The sequence below is a fragment of the Camellia sinensis genome, chromosome 13 (genome assembly GCF_055761805.1).
Source record: "Camellia sinensis isolate YWXY chromosome 13, ASM5576180v1, whole genome shotgun sequence".
Taxonomy (NCBI): Eukaryota; Viridiplantae; Streptophyta; class Magnoliopsida; order Ericales; family Theaceae; genus Camellia; species Camellia sinensis.
The window spans coordinates 68,015,402-68,035,030 of NC_138973.1; the positions used below are offsets into that span (position 1 = coordinate 68,015,402).

The 19,629-nt window shown below is 40.7% G+C and overlaps 1 pseudogene; it reads right to left on the reverse strand.

The window, feature by feature from the left end:
• Positions 1-17,889: 17,889 nt before the first annotated feature.
• The window catches only part of LOC114259164 (RHOMBOID-like protein 2), a 40,488-nt pseudogene continuing 38,748 nt past the window's right edge, over positions 17,890-19,629 (reverse strand).

Genomic DNA, 19,629 nt, shown 5'->3' on the forward strand with positions numbered 1-19,629 from the left:
AATGAATGAAATCATGCTTGTTAGCGTGAGTACTGAGAAGGACCCTGGCTTGATCCAGACTGGTTTCACAATATTTTCAGCACGAGTGATTTGTCGCTTTCTTAAAAACTTTCAAAAACAAAATGCTTTGCGCGGTCCCGCGAAGACCTGTGTGGAATCACTCTTGAGATTGTGCAGCCTAGGATCGCTCTCAGCCTCGAGACTCAACCCCTTCGCTTCCAAACCTTGAAACTTGGATTCAGAAGGTTCAACGATCAACCACAGTGTGAAGCCTGTGTGGCCTGATTTGAAGCAGTCCATGAATTAGGGGCAGGGAAGTCAGACCAAGAAGATCAGATGTCATCAAAAGAAGCTTGCAAAGCTAGATCAGAAGTATCCCTGGAACTAGGGGCAAAAATGTCAGATATGCTCGAAGAGCCGAAGATGGATCCTTCAGTAAATCAATACAACAGCCACTCTCCTGGATACGGGTGGCTTCAAAACCCTAAAACCATTTGGCATGGACTTGTTATACTTTTACCCTTTGAGAGGCTCGCTAGGTCGAAAACCCAGAAGGGCGACCCAGGCAAAAGTTAGAGCAAGAAAAGAAGTAAAAGAGCAAAAAAAGAGAAAAGAGAAAAGAGAAAAGAACAAAATGAAGAAAAATGCAAAGAAAAGAAAAATCAAAAAAGAAAAGAATTGAAAAAAAGAAAGAAAGAAGAACAAAGCTCGCAAGGTCGAAAACCCGTGACGGGCACCTTGGCAAAAGTTAGAGCCTAAAAATGAGAGGTTAATACCCGAGTGTACCTTAACCCCGAACTACGTGAGGCTTGATTCCTATCTTTGGGATACGTAGGCAACTTCATTCTGAAGTCCAGCCGTAAAACAATTCGATTGTGTCCATGCGATGGTTCTGATCATCTTCGCTTTCTCTGTATCCGAGAGTTTGGTTGTGTTCGTCGCTCTGAGGACTGCCTTCAATGCACCGCGGTGTCATTCAAACAAGGGGCAACTTTCCGTTTCCATTCAATGCGCTACGGTGCTATCCAGACAAGGGGCAACTTTCCGTTGCCATTCAGAACGCCGCAGTGTCATTTCAAACAAGGGGCAACTTTCCGTTGCCATGCAGTGTCCTTCAGACAAGGGGCAATTTTCCATTCCTTCGAATCCAAGATTGTGCATCTCAAGAGCGGGTTCCGTGCTCGTTGAGCAGTGGTCGTTTGCAAAAATAGTTTTTGAGAATTTTTAATGAAGTTGACTAATCTTCTCGAAAAGTATTCCATTTTCAAAACTGGACCATTTCTTGGACCCAAAAGAGGAAAATTTTCAGTGCTCATGGCCTGACTTGCATGATTTTAAATCAGAAATTCGAACAAGCGCGTTAATCTAACTCTCATGTTGGTCAAAACCGTTTTAGTAGAAAGCAAAAATAAAAAATGGTCAAAATGATGAACTAGGGGCACAGTTGAGTCAGGTGTTCTGTCTTTTCCCCTTTGTCAAAATACTTGCCGGAAAGGGCACTCTACTTGTCGGAAAGGGCACCTTATTCGCCAGAAAAGGGCACAACAAAGGGTTGAAAGCTCTCAACATCCTCCAAGCAGCGAGATATCAAGCAAAGTGCGAAGCACGAACTAGAATGGGACAAGATATTCCACTCCATAATCTGGACAGATCTTATCACGTCCAAACTGCCCAGCAAAGTATCATCAACTGATGTTAGCTGCAGACTTGCTACACACCCAGTTGTAGCGCAACCTTTCCGTGGGAGGAATTCACTAGCTGTGAGTGGAAGAAATAGAATCTAGCAGAATGCTAGGGGCACGAGCCCATAATTTGCTGTTTATCCATCAACCACCCAGGGGAGGGATGAAAAATGAGAGATTGAAGAATAGAGAGACGTGCGATGAGAGGAAAAGTGAGAAGAGGGCTTTTTCAGAAAAACAGAGCTTGAGGGCCGAGTGATGTGAGAACCACAAATGAGAAAGGGTGGGAAACACTACCCGGTGAAACAGGCTCCCTGTGCACGTCTGAGTGTCGTGTCTTTTTGTTTTATCTCGATTCTTGTTTTGAGTCGTTTCGAGTGTTACTCGATGTGTTTAGGTGGTTTACCTTTTGTTTTCCGTTGTTGAGTCGTAGTGCGCTGTGTTCAGTCGTAGGCTCGATACCCGGTCGAGAGCTCATTTATCAATTCCAAAATAAAATCGTTTTGCGCTCCGAGTGCCGTGCCGTTCTCCACATCTGTGCAAAATAAGATTCGTTCTTTCATAAAACCGCAGGGTTCAACCCAGGTCATGTCAGAACAATAAAATCAGGACCTATCTGAAGCTATATGGGTTCCAGACTACAAAGCAAAAGAGGAAATGTCGAGCATCTGAGTTTGTTTCAACTTCAGTAAGTTCCAAGACTACATTCCGTGTGTACCTCTTCAAGTCTTGCCAAAGCTCCGAAGTATGAGTGCGCCTCTACCTCAAGCTCAAGATCAAGGCTGCTTCAAGCCAAAATGGCGATCAAAAGTGCTCTCCCTGAGTACCATTCCCTGCCAGAGGCATCTTGGCTGTGTTCGCAATGAGTTCCTAGGAGACCAACTGCGACGGTGGAAACTAGAGTTCGAATTGCTGATGCCTAGAACGTAAAGGTTCGGGATTTCCGGGACTAAAGTCTGGTTTAAATACCCAGAGGCGTGTCCTCGGCTTGAAATCTGTATGGAAGCCCCATAGGTTGAGATAGCGTGTATGCACCTCAATTCTGGATACTGAACCAACCTAGTCTGTCACCCCGTTGGAGAATAGGGAAAGTTGTGAATATGATCAGGAAGAAAGGCAACGTCCAAAGTGTTCTACATGAAGAACCCTTGTCAGTACTTCAGAGCCTTTGTACTGTAAGTTGAAGGTAAGTGTTCGAAGAGCACAGGGGAAGATCCCTATCGGAGCAGAGCGGTTCACCGCCACTCACCTCATGAGGTGCTTTCTAAAACGTTGTTTTGTCTATTTATTGCTTTTCTTAAACATTATGTATTGTATTGCATTGTACCTATCAAGTTTCTTTCTCACTCATACACGATATTGTATGTACGGTTCATTCAAAGAAGTTCTGTTTAAGATCATTCACTTTTTGTGTATCAATCACACTGACATTTAGTATATCAATCATACTTTGCTCACATTGTGCATCTATCACACTTTGTGTTTACTTTCAGTATATCAATCATACTTTGTTCACTAAGTATATCTATCACACTTCGTGTTCACATTTCAGTATATCAATCATACTCTATCCACATAGTGCATCTATCACACTTTGTGTTCACTTTCAGTATATCAATCATACTTTGCTCACATTGTGCATCTATCACACTTTGTGTTTACTTTCAGTATATCAATCATACTTTGTTCACTAAGTGCATCTATCACACTTTGTGTTCACTTTCAGTATATCAATCATACTTTGCTCACATTGTGTATCTATCACACTTTGTGTTTACTTTCAGTATATCAATCATACTTTGTTCACTAAGTGCATCTATCACACTTCGTGTTCACATTTCAGTATATCAATCATACTCTGTCCACATAGTGCATCTATCACACTTTGTGTTCACTTTCAGTATATCAGTCATACTTTGCTCACATTGTGTATCTATCACACTTCGTGTTCACATTTAGTATATCAATCATACTCTGTTCACTAGGTGCATCTATCACACTTCGTGTTCACATTTAGTATATCAATCATACTCTGTTCACCAAGTGCATCTATCACATTCTGTGTTCCCTTTTAGTATATCAATCATACTTTGTTCACATAGTGCATCTATCACACTTTGTGTTCACTTTTAGTGTATCAATCACACTCTGTTCACATAGTGCATCTGTCACACTTTGTGTTCACCTTTAGTGTATCCATTACACTTTGCTCACTTCACCCTTTGTATACCAATTACACTTTGCTCAAATAATGTATCTATCACACACTCGCTTTGTTCACTTAGTGCATCTATCACACTTTGTGTTCACATTTTTGTGTATCAATCACATGTTCGCCCTATGTATCTATCACACATGCACACTGTATTTGCAGTGAGAATTCCATAATTTTCTTACATCCTTTCTACACGAGGTGTAGTTTGGCTCGAGTTTACTTGCTTGCCTAGCATTCGCTTAAAATGTTGCATTTATTTCGCATAACTGCTTCATTACAGCTCTCTTTGCATGATCATGAGTGATAATCGGCTTCGCGTAGTGTATAAGTCCAACTTTCAAAACTGGCTTCGCGTAGCGTATAAGTCCAACTTTCAAAACCGGCTTCGCGTAGCGTACAAGTCCAACTTTCAAAACCGGCCTCGCGTAGCGTATAAGTCCAATCTTCAAAATCTTTTTGCATATCATTTCGCATTTTGCCCCCCTTGCCTGCGGGCATGCCTGCGGGCACATCACTGTGTTTATCTTGTACGTTTGTCTAAGTCTTTGGCCTTGTCAAAAATGGGTCGTCTCTGGGCTTTGACATTCACTCTCGTCATTTATGACTTCCGAGTTCTGTCAAAGAGGGGCAACTGTAGACACCCCATTTTTGACCAACCTTAAGACTTAGACATCACCAGTTGAGCGCTTGGTGAGGTTGCATAATGTGCTCGTTCAGAAGTTTCAGAGTCGCGGCCGTGAGCCTTGCCTCCGGACTTCCGAACCCTCTTCTGTGCCTTGCCTCGGTTTGCGAAACAGGCTCGATTTTCTCTGTTTCTTTTCCTGAGGGGAGGGAGAGGTCCTGTAGACAGTCTCTCAGTGGCCGTGGGCTACATTTGGTGGTCGTAGGCCATTTTGCCCATTTCGGAGCCCGATTTCCGGTTTTTCGGGACCGTTGGCCATGTGCCTCGGTTCGGGACCGGCTAACCATCTCCGTTTGCTCTGATTTTCGGCATACTTCTTATTTACTTCCTTTTGAGGGACACTGGGGTCTGAGAAACCCACTTCGTGGCCGAACGCCACTTTCGGTGCTTAGCAGCCTTTTTTCGGGACCCCGAACTGCGTGTTTTGGCCCCCGAGGGTTCGTTTTGCATCGGTTCTTGTTCATTTTTGGTAGGTGCCTCTATTTTATCACCAGGGAGGTCACTGGAGGGTGGGAGGCCAGCAATTATCTTGGCAACCAGTTATATTCCATTTTCGCCCTCCGACACCCGCTTTTCGCACTTCCGAGCCAATGTTGAACACCTTGGAGCTACTTTCTTCAACCCCAAACCACATATTTGTGATGTACACACATGGGAGGACCTAAAAGTTCATGGCCGGCCAGAAATTCCATTTGACCCTTTTGAACCCCTCCTTCCGAGCCAATGTTGAACAACCTGGGCCCTTTTTCTTGAACTTTGAACCACATATTTGTGTTGTACACACATGGGAGGATCCTAATATCATATGGTCGGCCATTAATTCCATTTGAACCTTTTGAACCCCTCCTCAAATTGGCTTGTTCTCTCTCCTGTTTCAGAGTTTCCAAATTCGAACCACAGGGCTGTGAAGAGGAGACCTGGGAGGCCACCATCATGTGGTGGCCGGCCACTAAATCAGCTTGACCCTTTTGACCCCTAGCCGGCCGGCTAGGGGGTGTGGCCGGCCGGCCACCTGCAACCAAAATAACTGGCCGGCCGAGATCCTCACACTGTTCACTTTACAGCTGTATAGCTTTATCCCCCAGAAAATATCAATATCTGGGGAATATTTTGTGGGGGAAAGTTTGCCTCCTTTTCCCCCACCTTTACACCCCTTTTTTGGTCCTTATAACCAGCTGCCACCATGCATTATAGTGGTGGGAACAAAATTGCTTTGAGGCTTGACATAAAACTCTCCCTCTATCTCTCATTTTCTCAAAAACTTCCAAGTTTTGGCCTCATTTCTTCATCATCATCAAGCTCCACCACCACCACTCCATTTCCAGCAACAAGGAGGGTTTCTCAGAGGCTAAAGGTGCTGCAACTTGGTCCAAGAAGCAACAAAAGATTTGTCTCCAAGGGTGAGTTGCCATTTCCCCTTTTTGAACTTTTCTTTGCAACATTTCTTAGCTATCTATGCTTTTTGCTTTAAGCTCCGGCCATAACTGAAAGTGGCCTTCTTTTGAGATCATTTTCACTTTTGATTAAGGGCTCAACCTTGTTTGAGCCCTCCATGTTGCACTTGCTTCAATATCCTCCTTAAATACCGTTTTCTTGCATGCTTTGGCAGCCCATTATGCTTCCATTTTTGGATGATTTACAGGCCTAGAGATGGCCTTATTTTGACCTTTTTAACATGTTTCATTAAGGGTCTTTGGCCATTTGTGGAATATTTTGCATACTTTGTGTTATAGCCACTTTTGAGCCTCATTTTGCATTGCATTTTTAGCATGTTTGTATACAGTTTTGGAGTTTTTACAGTTCTTTAAACATCTTATTTTTGGCCCCTCTTTAATGTTGTTGAAGGGCCCTAACCTGTTTGAGGACAGCAGCTATGAGTTGCTTCTTAATCCCATGTTTAGGGCCATTTCTTGCATGCTAGTTTTGCCCTGTCTTGGTTTGCTGTTTGGCCATGTTTTGAACTGGAAAAATGCTTATTTTGAGGCTGCCTTGCTTCTGTCTTTTCATCTCGTGTACCAATTATGCATGTTTGGTATAGCTATAGGCCATTTCGGGTGCCTAATTTTACATTTCGGGAGAAATTCCATGCATCGGGTGTGATTTCGCCTCATTTCGGGGCTGCTTTCCCCCACTTTTCAGTGCTGAAATCCCATTACCATGTTTGCATATCATTTCCCATGCCATAGTTCGCATTTTTGCATTGCCTCGATTTGCGTACCCGTCTGCACGCATTTCGAGGCACTTCATTTTCATCTACTGGCCTCTTATGTGAGTGTGGCTGAGGCTCTCTCATGTTAGTATAAGTCCATGTTGCATTCTATATGCCATTTTTGCCATATTGCATTGCGTATGCCATTGCCTCGGTTTGCGTGCCCGTGTGCACGCATTTCGAGGCACTTCATTTTCATCTATCGGCTTCTTATGTGAGTGTGGCTGAGGCTCTCTCATGTTAGTATAAGTCCATGTTGCATTCTATATGCCATTTTTGCCATATTGCATTGCATATGCCATTGCCTCGGTTTGCGTGCCCGTGTGCACGCATTTCGAGGCACTTCATTTTCATTCATCGGCTTCTTATGTGAGTGTGGCTGAGGCTCTCTCATGTTAGTATAAGTCCATGTTGCATTCTATATGCCATTTTTGCCATATTGCATTGCATATGCCATTGCCTCGGTTTGCGTGCCCGTGTGCACGCACTTCGAGGCACTTTATTTTCATCTACCGGCTTCTTATGTGAGTGTGGCTGAGGCTCTCTCATGTTAGTATAAGTCCATGTTACATTTTCCATGTCATTTTTGCCATATTGCATTGCGTATGCCATTGCCTCGGTTTGCGTGCCCGTGTGCACGCACTTCGAGGCACTTCATTTTCATCTATCGGCCTCTTATGTGAGTGTGGCTGAGGCTCTCTCATGTTAGTGTAAGCCCATATCACATTTTCATGTCATTTGCATTGCGTATGTCATCTTCTCGGTTTGCGTGCCCGTATGCACGCATTTCGAGGCATCTCTTTTTCATAGCATTGTGCATGCTAGGCTGTATCTTAGTTGCATTCATGCATGTCATGCATATTGCATCGTGTTCGGGATAGGAGTTAGCCCGGACACGGGAAACGAGGTGCATTTCGTACTCCGAGTGACGGAATGTGTCTCAATTCTCTAGTCACCGACACTCCGGATCATCCATGATGGAGTTAGGTCTTGTTGTGTTTTCATGTGCATCCATTCTATATTAAGTTGCAATTCGACTCCTCTGCCATCATGCATCGATATGCGTGATTGGTGGCACGAGGATCGAGGCATGCATATATCTGTGAAAATGCATTGCTATGCCCCTATCCTGCTCTCTGTTGCAGCAAAATAAAGAATCAGCAACTTTTTGTAGTTTGGCACGCATTTCAAGAAAAGGTGTAAACAGAGGCTAATTGGGGCATCCCAGTGGATTTCCGCTCAGGGCAGCCCAGACATGCATCATTCATCAGGAGCAAGGCAGTCCCTGGCTTGCACGCCAGTTTTACAGCTTTCTTAGTTAATTTGTTAGTTAATTAGGAATTTGTACATTATTCGGACTGTAATATTTGGACTGTAATATTCTTTTATTTGGGACTGTATATTTATTCGGATCCTCTACGCGAGGGCACAACTGTAATAAGTGTGCGTGTGTGTGTTTTATGTCTTCCAACCCCACGTCTTTCTCCCTTTTATTTATCCGCTTATGATGGTTAGATTAGGGCATGTTTAAATTAGCATACAGTATGATAGCATGTTTGCATTCATTCATCTGTTTTGCATGCACCGGGCTCGGCGCATCATACTAACTGCATTGTACTTTCAATTCCAAATTGAATACATGTTAGTTGCCGCATTCCATATGCCATGTTTAGAATAGCCGAGCCTGCCATAGTTGCATTTTTGCATGTGTTGCATTAGGCATTTCTGTATACTTAGGATCCTGCATGATTTCTAATGTAGTCTCTATTTTTTGGCTTGGAGTACTCGGTAAGTTTTATGCTTTAGCATACTTGCATGCGTGTGAGTGAATGCCATGAACAGCATGCTTACCATGAGGCTAATTGCTTATGTGATATAACTGCCTGAATGCCTGTGGGTGAAGGTTGGATTACTTGGATTGGAATAAATCATCAAACTGTTTGTTTTAAGCCCACTAGATAGTGGCAAAACCATCTTTTCTAAGCCCACCCGAGGGTGGCAAAATCTGCATTTTAAGCCTACCTACGGGTAGCACCATCAAACCATTTTTCAAACAAACAAACATGAGATGTTTTGTTCCAATCCAGGCGACCTGGTCTATACTTGTATGCTGTGTGCATCACATAGTAACCTAGGCTAATAACCGGAATAAGGACACACAAAGTTTTCAAAAATAGATATCATGGTTAGTAGAGGCCGATCTTTGATCGGGCGAGCGGGGGTGCTCACGAAGTGACCTTCCCCAATCGTACCCAAGTTCCCGAGCCGAGGCAACTTTGGTGATGACGGACACGTGGCCTTTGGCACCGAGTCAGGGTTTCCTAAATTTCCCAAAACAAAATATTTAGGTGGCGACTCTGTATCTGGCAAAGCAGTCCATGTTTGGCACTTCTTTCAAAAATCTGTTTTTCTCAAAATGATTTGCCGGATTTGGACTCTTTGGTTCAGACTTAGAACCGTGACTACGAATCGAGTCCGAGCTGTAGCGAGGTCCCCCGCGGGCTTGTTACATCGGCGTCACCTTGCCACGTGTTGATACTCAGAAAATATATCCCCACAACTGCCCCCTAGGTTCTATTACCTCGGCATTCTGAGGTGATGGAACCTACACTGTTCGTTCATCTGTGCCCCTCTGTCCGAGATCAAACTTGCCGACCTCAAAGTTCTATGGACTTTACTGTCCGCTGGTGTTAAGAATCAAGTTTCATGCTTTTCGAGCTACTTGAAATCGCACCTCCTAGTCGAGGTTCTGGTTTCATTAATTCGTAAACTCCAAAAGTTTTGCAACTGCTCCACTCACACTCTCTGGTGAGTTCCCGATTTCCAGTCACCTATTTGACTCTGGCGATTTTCATATCGGCATTCATTTTACTTTGTAGATTCATAAACTCTTTACTTACTATTAAGCTCAATCTTTCATAACTCTTCTGAATCTGTTTACTTGCCATCTGTTGCCTTCTATTTTCGTCTGTCTTCAAGTTTTTGATTTCTTATTGCTAAAATGCCTGGAACTGTTCTTTATCATATCCGCTTTCTGTTGATAGCATCATGTCTGGTTCATTACTTTCTTGTTCTTTACATACTTACTTAGTGCCTGTGTACTTGGCTTTATTCTTTGAACTTTGTCATCTTCTTGACTATTTTTCTCTTTTTTTATTTAATCCTCTGGCTTCTTCTCTTTCTAGCTCTTTTCAAAAAATGCTCTGCAACTGTCTTCTTTCCTCTTCTCCGGTGAAGCTTATATGATTCTGTTATTTTCACATCCGTCGTCAGACTTCGGCAATTCTCATTCAAGCTCCCCTCTTTCTGGTAAGCCACTTTTCCTCCTGGTTTTATTTCTTGTTGCTTTCCAAGAAGCTTTGCTTCATTGTTAATCACCATTGTTGTTTTACCCGTTGTTTCCAAATCATCTTCTTGACTACACACTGTTCACATATCTGTTGATTTCTGCCATTGTTCTTGTCTTGACACACCTGTGCAATCTTTTTGTCTTAATTTCCTGATAGCTTCATCACCATTTTTGATTTACGAATTACATTCTTGTTTCTGTTTTCTGTGTTTTTTCCCAGATTCTTGCTTTCAATCCTTGCTTTCAAAACTCAGAGGTGCCAATCGCCAAGAAGAGCTTTGATCAAACTCTTCAGGTGGTTGATGCTAAGCTCGTGGCTGAGAAGGATGCTGAGAAGTTCTTTCCAACTGTCTTCTGGGGGTAAGACACAACCTACCGCTGATGCCGAGTAGTTTGCTTCCTTCTTGAAATTGATGCCGAGGTAGCGGTAGAGAAGCTCCTCCAACTGACTGCCGAGGCTGAGCCATTGTCGTCCGTTGAAGCAAATTAGTCCGACGTTCTTTAAGGTCTTCATTTTTGTACTTGCCAACCTTCTCAGCTCTTAACAAGCTAGTTGGTCATTTCGGTTGATCGTATCTCGGAAACGTCTTTCAGTGTTATCTCGGCTATACCAAACTTGTAAATTGCTACAAATTTCAACAAGTGGTAGACTTCATAATCTTCGGTTAACTCATCTTGTAATTTGCTCAAAAATTTCAACAAGTGTTAACATTCCTTGCTCCTTAATTATCATTCCTTCTTCCATTGTATTTGATAGCCATGTCGGGTAATTGACTTCTCGGATGGCCCTGAGCTCCAAAAGTCTGTCTACTTCTTCCTCTACTGCTTCGACGTGTGTCAACGTTGGCCCTCTTACTCATTGGATTACAGGTTTGGCCGACCTGTCGACGTTCAATTTACGGCATGTGACCAAGTTTCAAGTTCTATTTCTTCTTCTTCGGCTAAAGCCTAAGCTGAGAAGAAAGAAGCATTCTTTGTCCCCCTCCTGGACGAGGATTTCCAGTGCCTCTTCACACCTCTCGACTGGCTCCTTGCCGACATCATCTAGTACCTCTATGTCCTCGTTTTCAATCTCTGCCTTCTCTGGTTCTTGCATGCTGCAGGTGGATTTCATTGCTGCCATGGAGCAATTCTCCGCCTGCAGTTGATCCCCTCTGACTTCTTCAATCCCATGTTCTGTTGGGAACTGCAGTAGTTGATGCAACGTTGAGGGAACTGCAGTAGTTGATGCAACGTTGAGGGAACTGCCCCCATTGCATGCAACCATGGCCTTCCCAAGATGATATTGTATGGTGAGGGCGTGTCAATCACCATGAATTCTGTCTTGATCTTCTTCTAACTGCTCTTGCATGATTCTATACTTAGAATATTTTGCATGCCTTTCATACTTTGCCTCATTTGTGCAACCTTCTCGGGGTTACATACCTCGGGTATAATAACTACAAAAATTTTACTTCGGCAAGATACTGACCTGCAAACTTTTCATAAATTCTAACAAGTGTGAAACATATACTACTCAATGTTAACTTTGTAAACTTTTTCTCAAGTTTCAACAAGTGTTTAAACGGTGATCTCGGTCTAGCCTACTTGTAAATTGTTACAAATTTCAACAAGGATTAACATATACTGCAACAGGGATCAACAAGGATTAACATTACAAGTGTTAAACAATAATCTATTTACGAATTTCAACAAGTGTTTAAATATACTTAGCTCCTTCCTCAACCTGTAAATTGCTGCAAATTTCAACAGATGATCATATGTCGACTTAAAGTTATTTCAACAAGTGTTAAACATCTTCTTTGGTTGGACCAACCTATAGATTGCTATAAGTGTTGCAAACTATAATCTCGGTTTCACTTTGACTTGTAAATTGTTACAAATTTCAACAAGTGAAGAGAAACAGTAATCTCGGTTTAACTTCAACTTGTAAATTGTTACAAATTTCAACAAGTGAAGATAAGGAATCAGCTTAACTCCAACTTGTAAATTGCTACAAATTTCAACAAGTGAAGATAAGGAATCAGTTAACTCCAACTTGTAAATTGCTACAAATTTCAACAAGTGAAGATAAGGAACCAGCTTAACTCCAACTTGTAAATTGCTACAAATTTCAACAAGTGAATTAAGGAATAATCTCGGCTTAACTTCGACTTGTAAATTGCTACAAATTTCAACAAGTGAAGATAAGGAATCGGCTTAACTCCAACTTGTAAATTGCTACAAATTTCAACAAGTGAAGATAAGGAATCAGCTTAACTCCAACTTGTAAATTGCTACAAATTTCAACAAGTGAATTAAGAAATAATCTCGACTTAACTTCGACTTGTAAATTGCTACAAATTTCAACAAGTGAAGATAAGGAATCAGCTTAACTCCAACTTGTAAATTGCTACAAATTTCAACAAGTGAAGATAAGGAACCATCTCGGCTTAATTTCAGTTAAGCATCATCTCGGCTTAACTTTGGTTAAGCATCATCTCGGCTTAACTTCGGTTAAGCATCGCCTCGGTTTAACTTCGGATAAACATCATCTGGGCTTAACTTCGGTTAAACATCATCTCGGTTTAACTTCAGATAAACATCATCTGGGCCTAACTTCGGTTAAACATCATCTTGGTTTAACTTCGATTAAACATCATCTGGGCTTAACTTCGGTTAAGCATCGTCTCGGCTTAACTTCGGTTAAGCATCATCTCGGTTTAACTTTGGTTAAACATCATCTTCGTTTAACCAACTTGTAAATTGTCTACAAATTTCAACAAGTGGTAAATGCATTCTTCTTCTCTACACCCCCAGTGTGAACTTAAAATCCACTTGGGTTCTCATCATACATGTAGCTTCGACCTTGTCGCAGAGGTTGAATTCAAGCCGAGGTTGTCGGCCTTGGTTTCTTTATTGATCTTACTTGGCTCCAACCTGAGTTTGATTCTTGGCCTCGCATCGGCGAGTCGTTTCTCTTTTCTTGTTCCGACCCCTTTATTCTCGGTATGTCTTCCTTGGCCTTAGCATACTTCTGGCCAACTTTAGTTTGATCTTGTGTGTTTCCTTTTTATCTTCTGGGATCTGAGATTTGCTCATTGTGCTCTTCTCTTCTCGAACTCAGGTCCCGAGATCTTATCTTCTGGAATCTTGGATCTACTCACTCAGGTTGAGCTCTTCTTTTCTCGGACCTACTCATCTAGGCCGAGATCATGTCTTCTGGGATCTGGGATTCGGGATTTGCTCACTCAGGTTAAGCTCTTCTATACTTGAATGTTATCTTCTTGGGAGCGCTCATGCCCCCTATCTTTGCATCCCTTCTGGAAGGGTCTTCATTCCTCCGCAAGTATCTATTCTTCCATACCTGGAGGTCGTCTTCGTTGCTTCGATCTGTTGTCTTTGGTGCATCACCTTCCTGGCCGGCTTCTTTCACTCCGTGACTCTGGTCACAAGTGTCTGTGTTGCTATTGTCCCCTTCAACGTCGAGATCGATAGGTCTTCCACTCCCAGTAGGAGCATTGTCTCTAATCTGATCCTTCTGTCCGTCATTGGCCATCTATTCTTCTTTCTTTCCCACAAACGGCGCCAAATTGTGTGTGTGATTTTCTGACCACACTGTTCGCTTAGTAACCAGCTGGAGAGCACTGGCAAAATAGATGGCACCTGACTGACCTGCAACAGAAATATAAGAATCCCGCGGTGGTTTCGACCACCCGGGGGCACTCCGACGATCAAGTCAGTATATCTCTCAAAGATAAATCAAATACTAAACTCACAAGCTTGAGTATCAAAAGCATACCTTAAACCCATGGGGGTGCCTCTCTTTTATAGCCAATACAATCCTAGTCCCAATAGGAGCCTGGTCCTAATGGACTCAAGATTACTGCTAATCTGGGACTCCCAGTGGGATTAGGATAAACTCTCTAAGAGTCTTATCTTTACCTAAATTGAAGTCTTCTCCCAATCTAGGACTCTTGTCCATATCCAAGTTGAGTTCCCTCTTCATTCTAGGACTCTTGCTGTAATGACCCCAAAACATGTGTCATATTTATCAGTAATTAATTATGTGTTTATGCGAATTAATTGAAGAATATCTGTTTGAATTAGAAGAATATCTGTTGAGATGAGAACTTTGGGACTGAAATTGATGACCGTAATGGGTTCAAAAAACGAAATTGAGCACGTCTATGAGATACCGGGAATTATTATAACCATTTGCGAAAATAAATTGAGGACTGAATTTCGTCTGATTCGTTAAGCCCCGTTTGGCTTGAGGTTATGGCACAATTTTATAAATATGACTTAAGATAAGGATGTTGACCATGTATTGACTCAACAAAAGAGGAAAGAAAATATCTAAGAGAGAGAGAGAGAGAGAGAGTTCGTGGAAGAGAGAAACCAAGGAGAAGAAGACAGAGGAAAATGGGGAAATCAAGCTTAAATCTTCTCCAATTAAGTGATTAAGGTAAGGATTCCTCTCTAACTTCTTGAAATAAGGTTGAATCATCAATGATCTCGTGTTAAATAAGAGGATTGGAAGGAGAAATATGTTTAATTTGAGCATGTATGGCATGAATAGATGATTTATGTTTATATTTGGCATTCTTGAGGAAGAACCTCAATGGATATGAAGAAATAAAGCTTTTACATGAATAGTTATGATTCTTCACCTCAATTCATGGTTTGATCTTGTATATGATGCATTTGGGTTTGTTTAGAAGCTATAATGTGTAATTCAAGTTGTGTTTCAAGTGTTTTGAGACTTGGGTTTCATCATGTGGAAAGTGATTTTGTAAAGAGGAGAATGAAGCTTGGAAGAAGAACCAGAATTTCGGATTTTTGCATGGTCCGCTCGAGCGGAGGGATTCCCGCTCGAGCGTGAAAAATAGCCTCCCAACAGTTTGGGACTTTTTACAGTACGCTCGAGCGGCCAAAGTGGCGCTCGAGCGGGAAGGCCTTTTTCAGGAAAATTTTGGGGAAGTTGCAGACTTGATTTTAACATGTTAATTGCATCATTTATCATCTTATAAACATGAAATGAAGTAAAGGAAAGAATGAAGTACATGAATTACAGGATTTAATGATAATGTGTATTGAGAAATGTGTAATATGTTGATATTTGCAGGTCAAGATTTGAAGACCGTGCAACCGGTTTTGGAAACCCACTGTGAGTAACATTTCTGTAAAGATATGTTAGTATGATCTATGTTTAAAAGTGCTACGTTATGCTATGGTTTTGAAATGATAAATGCTTTCTGTGAACGAATGTCCAGTTTGTGAATCTAGTATGGCATCCATAGATAGTCCTAAGTGGACCAGTTTACGAGATCTCGGTATGTGTTTAATCGGTGTCCGGGACCGGTTACTCTAGTCGTTGGACGACAAATGTTATGTTCTATGGAGTATGCCATTATGTATGTTCTGATATGAGATGATTATGTTTATGAATGATTTATTTTATGGATATATGAAATGTCGGACTTCGTTCACTAACCTCTTTACTGTTATGTTACTTGTTGAGCTTTAGCTCATTGTTTGTATATATGTATTTATAGGTGAGCATTCTGGAAGTCAAGCCTAGGCGGAGTCCGAGCCGAGCCGCCGTTTTGAAGCCTACCAAGTGTTTTGTGTGCTCCGAGCCGGGGCTAGGCCTGGAAGGCCGTTTTGTGAGCTTAGTTTTGGTTGTGCATGTGGCGTGAGCCTATGTTTTGTACATGAATTTTGATTATATGTAATGTAATGTAGTCGGTAAATTAACATTTTTTGGCATGTAATGTATGTTCATATAAATGCACAGCTCTTTGGACTATTAGTGTTTTGTTTTCGCTTCCGCGAGCCCCTTTTTTTTTTATGTTTTGTATAGCAAGGCCTGTGGTAATCTAGGATTACTGGCCGGTCTCGTTGCCAAACTCCTAGGGGCGAGTTTGGGGCGTGACACTTGCCCCTCATCCGCTTATCTCGGATTCCGATATCTTCGAAGGCAACCTCGGCCTAGCCGAGATGACCTCGGCACAACGACCAAGACACGTGGCACCTCGGCTGACACGTCGGCGTCACCTTGCCACGTGTTGGTACTCAGAAAATATATCCCCACACATGTTATTGGACGATGATACCACATGTAATTAGATGGTGATATCGTCTTTCAATGATGACATAGTACTATCATTACATTCAAATTTTTATCTTGTAAATTGGTTAGAAAGTAGGGAAATTTGGTCAAAACTTTCTTATAATAAAACTTTAATGCATTAACGACAAGTACAAAAAGTTTTCCTTGAAAAGTCCAACACATACCATTATATCAAAATATTAAACTTTAAAATAATGGGGTGTTTTGGGAAGTTGATAAAAAGCTGGTTTTTTTACTTTTTTAACTTATTTTGTCTTTTTATAGATAAGATATGTGAGAGGTGATGTGACCCAAAATGGGTAAAAAACTGGAAGTTGACTTTTTACCAACTTTCCAAAAGACTCCAATATAATTTTTGATATAGATGTTAGTTTTTAATAAAATTGATTTTTTTTTAAATTCTCTCATCAAGATCTATCAAATAAAATCCATATTGACTATGAAATTCTTTAAAAAAATAAATAAATAAATAAATTATTACCGTTGAAATTAATGTAAACAGCAATAGTGGCATGTTACTCTATTTGACAGTAACTTGTTAGCTTGGTTCACAGTAATATGTTATTCTGGCAATATTGTCCAAGAAAATATATATATATATATATATATATTATATATATGTATTTATTATTTTGTCCTTACTCAATTATGCGTTTTCTCCTTATGGGGTATACGAAACAAAATAAATTAGGCTATTATTTTCACCAAATAAGGGTTCAATGGAGAAGTTTTGGCTAAGTTTTTCTAGAAAGTATAATTATTTTGAAAGTTTTAAACTAAATGATGGTATGTAGACATTATCTTCAATGGAACAGCTCACGATTTTACATTGATCCATATTCAATAGAGGTGTGAGTGTCACATTTTGAAATAAATGGTTGAAAATGAAAATAGGCCTAATCACAACTTACCTGCCCGAGTAATTATCTTATTCAATTAATTATTTTGTTTTGGGGAATTTCATATTAATTGTGTGCCCAACCAATGGCAAAGAGCTAAATAATTACATGACCCTAGAAACAAAGAAATGGAGAACATACAAAATATTATTGGGCAGACACACAGCATGTGATATTCCATACTCATGTCATAATTTTTGCACTAACAGTGTGTTCCATAAAACATTAAAGAAATGAAATTCCGCAGGGAGCACAAAAGCAATTTAACCAAAATCTAATATTCTCCCAAATTTTCTCAACCAAAGTAGCCCAGCAGGCCCAAAACAACGACTAATACCAAGAAAATGAGATGACCTTTTGGCCTAATATCAATGCTTTCAGTGTTTGAGAACAACTATATGTAGAGACTATTTTATATGTAGTCTATCAATACATGTGGATCAAAATTCCACCTTGTTACAACTATAAAAATACTTCCAACCTTCCTCATTCACAAAAACCATGTCTTGCTTCTCTGATAAATGTTCCACCCCATGACACAGCACGACTGTCTCCTAAAATCAGAAAAGGTGTTTAATATAATAATACATGGTTTCGGGCATTCAATCAATAAGTTACAGCCTTAGACACTTGAGTTTGAGACTAAAAAAATACTGACCTTAGTTATGTATAGACAGACACAAGACAATTGTGAAATTTTCATTCTCAGAGGATGTAAAAATCACTTTCTCTATGAAAACAGTAATTAGTATACATAATGAGAATCTATGTAAATTTATGGGAACAAGATTTCCTATATGTTCACACAGAGAGGGGTCAGAGTATGAATGCACACAACCAGAAGCATACAAATGTGATAAACAATTCACCAATAATCCTGGGGAAAAAAGGGAATCAGATGGCAAGGTGATCGCAAAGAATGAAAGCTAAAACTGCTGAGAACTTCTTCATCAGTTATTGCAGTTCCATCTTAAGGTAGGCACACAGCTGACGTAGCGGCACCAGCTGCAATGATCGTTTCCATTCTCCCCTCTGAAAAGCATTACCAGCCCTACGGTAAATCTGCAGCATTCATGGAAATTAGGGTTTGCCACGAGCAAAATAAGGTGTTCATCGGTACTACAAAACTCAACAATGCAAGAATCTAAAACCACCATCTACAACATGAAGGGCAGCAAATAAGCAAAATGGCGAAAATATTGAAGGATTTATGGATTAAATAGCGGAAATAAAATCATCTTTCTTTTTCTTTCTTTTTTGGTTTTTAGGGATGGAAAGGTGTGAAAGGGTATTTTTCAAATAATAAGGCTTCTTGTTAATGTCTTCACTGGTGTAGGTTCGAGGGATGGAAATAGCCTATTCAGAAATTGAGGGTAAGAATACAACCACTACGAACATCGTGCCCATACCAGACCCCACTTTAGCGGTAGCCTTATGCAATGGGTCATCCTTGGAAAAGTTAACTTGTTTTTTTCTTTAATATGAATTGACCATGTTCTATATGCTTCATGAAAGCCCAATTTTTGCAACAACTACAATCATTCGTTCGTATGGAACCACACTTTCCAAACAATGAATGTAATAATCCGATCCTCTTATATGCTTTACGTCTCTAGCTATATGAGAAATTACATGTTGAATGTGAAATTTATGTGAAGTTGTGCCTACATACACGAATTATTTAATTATGCCAAACTACCTGTTAGTTCTTAGAGAAAATCTGTTAAAATTAAAACGTTTGAACTTGAAATTGGAAGCCTTAGATGCGCGATACCCCGAAATTGACTTTACATTATGATTAGCATAATTTTTAGAACATAATATTAATTTTTGCAAAAATCTGATTCGTAATGAATTAATTGATGTAACTTAGGCCCATTAACTCAACTAATGAGCCTGAGTAGATATGAGATATATATGTATGACCCTAGGTGACTTAGTGGAGGAATTCTACATACTTCCTGGTAGAGAATTTTGAAGAGAGAGAGAGAGAGAGAGAGAGGGAGAAATGGTCATACAAGTTTTGGAGATTGAAGAATTTGCTAGAGGAATTTGAAGAATACAACTTGAGGTGGGTGTAGATCACCAGTAACTCTCAATTTCTTTTCAATTGCTTTGAATTGAGCTTTGGAATAAAGCAACATCCATGAAAACTAGGGTTATTATTGTGAATGACCAAGTGTAACATGCCCGGGGGTACCCGCGCGCATTAAACAGTTCGGACTCTCGAGATCTCTTTGATCTATTCTCACGAGTGCAATGTGAAATAGTGATGAGAGTTCAGATTTGGCAACTTTTATTGAAAATCTATTTTATTGCAATTTTGTCAAAAATGGACTGCGTCATCAAATCTCAGAGTCGCCACCTAATATTTATTTTGGAAAAATTAGGAAACCCATGACTCGTGCCAAGGCCACTGTTCGTCGTAACCAAGGATGCTTGGCTCGGAACCTTAGGTATGAGAGCGGAATGTCCATA